The sequence below is a fragment of the Corapipo altera genome, unplaced genomic scaffold (assembly GCF_003945725.1).
Source record: "Corapipo altera isolate COAL_440 unplaced genomic scaffold, ASM394572v1 2b, whole genome shotgun sequence".
Classification (NCBI taxonomy): domain Eukaryota; kingdom Metazoa; phylum Chordata; class Aves; order Passeriformes; family Pipridae; genus Corapipo; species Corapipo altera.
The window spans coordinates 4,867,790-4,871,560 of record NW_020884874.1 but is presented as its reverse complement, the minus strand read 5'-3'; the positions used below and the strand labels follow the sequence as shown (position 1 = coordinate 4,871,560).

The 3,771-nt window shown below is 43.2% G+C and overlaps 1 protein-coding gene across 2 annotated transcripts in view; it reads left to right on the top strand.

Moving 5' to 3' along the window:
• The first annotated feature begins 3,356 nt into the window (after nucleotides 1–3,356).
• ASCC3 (activating signal cointegrator 1 complex subunit 3) overlaps nucleotides 3,357–3,771 on the top strand; it is a 266,716-nt gene continuing 266,301 nt past the window's right edge. Inside the window, exon 1 of one of the 2 annotated variants that reach the window (XM_027632616.1) lies at nucleotides 3,357–3,462. The gene's annotated coding sequence lies outside the window, so the exon portion shown is untranslated. Of the gene's footprint in view, nucleotides 3,463–3,649; nucleotides 3,699–3,771 lie in introns of those variants that run through there. The other variant, XM_027632609.1, reaches the window with a different exon arrangement.

Here is a 3,771-nt window from a genome sequence, read left to right as displayed (position 1 = left end):
GTGGCCATGCACAATATGATTACTTTGTAATCATGGGTAATAGAGATTTCAAATGCTTTCTGAGGAAGCTGCATTATTGTCACATAATAACATTGATTTAAAATTTTTCTTCCAGTGTTGGTAACAGTGACATTTGCAAAGAGCGCTTAGTTTTGAACATTTGATACTCTCATCACAGTAGAGTTTAACAGTGAGTCAAAGACATCTGCCAGGTTTGTCCTACAATTTCAACAGAAGCTGAATTCGTTGAATTTTTTGGAACACGGTGATTTAGTAAGTTTTCTGTTGTTGAAGTAAAGACGAGGTCATTTTAATTACTAATCCATTTCTTCTATGAATCTGAAGTATTCTTCAAGTAACTGTAAAATTCATGGTTCACATATTAAAGAGCCAATTCAATAGCCCATAAATTATAATGCGTTTACAGATAATAATTCAAGTGTCACCAGCTGGCAGTACTTACAGTGACCATAAACTGGGGATTGGGTCTTGTGAATACCCATTGTTCTTCACATGAACAATGCTTGTTTAACTCCGAATGCAATACTGTGTGGTTAACAAACACATGAAACGAGGAATATAGTAGTCAATTAACTCGTGTAAATTTGCATAGTATTTTGCAAACTTAAAATCAGATATATTTCTTGCTTCTCAGATTCTGCAGTTTTGGTCCTTACTTCACCGAAACATATTTCTAACGTTCACAGAATCACAGAATATTCTGAGTTGGAAGGGACCCACAAGGATCATTGAGTCCACCTCTCAATGAGTGGCCCTTACTGCGATCACACCCATGACCTTGGCATTATTAACACCATGAGCACCATTAGAATCCACTGAGTTCATCTCAGGGTCTTTGAGCTAGAACTTCGCACATGGCTGTGCTGGAAGGATTTGATGCAAAAGACAGCAAGAGACATTTTTACACCTTTTTATTGAACAAGCAAGAGGTGCAACACTTAAGCAAAGGACAAGATAGTGAGCTGGAGATTTAGATATTAATGAATATTGAAATGCTGCCAAAGATCTGGTACAACACAGAAGAGAATAAACAAAGGATTATTTAAGGTGTGGACATCAAACAAATGATGTAAGAATTAAGAAGAAAAACTATTTTTTTCCCTGAGAAGCAAGTTCCTCTTAAGTTCATTCCAGAATTTACATTTCTGTCCATCTTAGTCCATAAATAGGTTGAAATTGAATTCACCTTTTGTATCTCCCCGTAGCTAACTTTAGGCATTACATTAACATATACACATCTACACCTCAGCTGGACATCTCATGCTCCCTTTACTGATAATTGAGAAGCACTGGCACTTTTATAGTACGATTCATCAGATCTCTGGGAGAGATGGAAAGAATCTGTGTGATTTCATTGATTCTTAAGAAATGTAAAGTTGAACGCAGCCACAGATTTCTGTATAGCAGGAAAGTAATTTTCTTAAGACAAAGCCTTCTCTATAACTAAATTTTTAACACTTTCATACATCATATATCTTCCAAAAAAATTAGTACATACCGAAGAAAATGATAATTCTTTTCCTGAGGCATATATTAAGCCTATGTTAAGTTATCTGCATTTAATAAAATTAATTCCATGCAATGCCTGACACTTCTAGTCCTCTAAAGGTCTAACAGATAATATCTTTTTTTATAAAACATCACCTTACACATACATTCAGTATTAGTACAAAAGAGAACATAGGCCACTTATTTAAAAAACTTGCTCAAAAATCATTTAAGATTTGGAACAGTAATGGGTTAGCATGTTTGTGCATTTGTCTTTGAAAGCTAGGTCATAGTAAGACTGTGGTATATTCCTAATGTCTGCTGGAAAGTGAATGTCAAGAAGAACCAAAGAGCTACAAAAATTTAGTGTTTCAACATTCTCCAGTGTAACCCAGTAAATATGATTTACTGTTTTTTTGCCACTAGTAGAAGACCTCCATCTTTGTATTGACCTGATGGTGCAGGGTCTTAGAATTTGTCTGGGCTTGTTTCAGCCTGCATTGGTTCTAACTTCCTTTAACAGTTGTCTAGCAGCCAAGTGACTACAGTGTGATGTATTTTACCTTAAGCTTGATATACACTTACTCACATATACTTACTCTTTACTAGTTCAGTATGAAGACTTTTAATAACATGATGATTGAATCCAAGTGGCACTTTCCAGTGTTTTGACTAGTCACTCTAAGGATAAGTCATATGGAAACATTATAACCAGTTTCACATGACTATCTACCAAACCTGAGATACACTCACTTTATGATTCCACTACACTGTGTATAGTGCTAAAAAAGTTCCCTCTTTTTTAGCATGGGATGGAGCATGTTTCTTTTTTTCTTGGAAGTGTGCTGTCGAACATCACCAATTGTACAAGTACACACACAGCACATACATCCATGCACGAGTGTTTGCCTTCTTTTAGATGAGCTGAACACTTGTTTGAATTGCAGAGATGGAAGCAGTTCAGTGATCTGCGAAGGTCATGCTCTTACACGCTTGGTAAGACCAAACATAACACACTTGAAAAGACAGAAGTCATAAATAATCACCTGAATGCTAACAACTGTCCCAATATATCTGCAGATGGATACCCAAGGACTCTGTTTTTTCCCTTGCAAGTTGGTTTTGCCCTAAAATTGCCTGACACTGTTTATTCTTCTTTCCCCCTCTCTGTGCACAGCTTGGTCTTTGGTATCATTTTACTACAGTGCCTTTGGATTTGAAACCCCATTGCTCAGGAACACACAAAACTGGATCAGTAAGTGTGGAAAAGCTCTTAAGGCACATGCTTATGTATATCCGTGGTTTGGCAAGAATTAAGTGTGTGACAGTGGCTGAGCTACTAAAGAGCACTAAGGGCTGATGGCCACAGACACCATGTCTGGGAAAGCCCAGGGCACTGATAGAGGAGAACCAAGTCCTATGAGGGAGGAGTGGCTGAGAGAGCTGGGGTTGTTTAGCCTGGAGGAGGTTCAGAGATGACCTTATCACCCTCTACAACTACCTGAAAGGAGGTTGTAGCCAGGCAGGGGTTGGTCTCTTCTCCCAGGCAACTAGTGACAGGACAAGAGGAAATGGCCTCAAGCTGCGCCAGGGGAAGTTCAGGAAGAATTTCTTCACTGAGTTGTTAAACACTTGAACGGGCTGCCCAGGGAGGTGGTGGAGTCACCATCCCTGGAGGTGTTTAAGGAAAGACTGGACGTGGCCATGGTCTAGTCCACAGGGTGGTGTTCGGTCATAGGCTGGACCCGATGATCTCAAGAGTTCTTTGCAATCTGATCCTGTGATTCTGTGAAATGCTGCCGGGAGCTGCCCTGGCCGTGGTCAGGCTGTATCTGACCACGCATGGAATAACTGGCGCGGGCAGCCAGTTATGGAATAGCAGCCGCGGCACCCCCGGGGAGAGCCACGTTTTGTCTGCACAGAGAGGGCGGCGGGGGCGAGCCTGGAGCCGAGGTAGGCCTGTGCACGGCGCGGGGGCTGAGCGGCACGGAGAGCCCGGGCGGGGGCAGTGCCACTGGCACGGGGGCAGTGGTACTAGCACAGGCACAGGGATAGGCACAGGGATAAGCACAGCCCAGGCGATGGAGCCCCACGGGCCGTCCCGGCCACCGCCCCGCCTGCTCGCTGTACGGCAGTGTCGCGCCGCGCCGGCTGTTGGCGGCAGCGGACCCGGCGGAGCCGTAAGGCAGGTGCGCGGCGGGCGGGGGTCGGGCGGCGCGGCGGGCGCGGCCAGGGGGTGCCGGGGGCTGGGGGGGGGCGGCC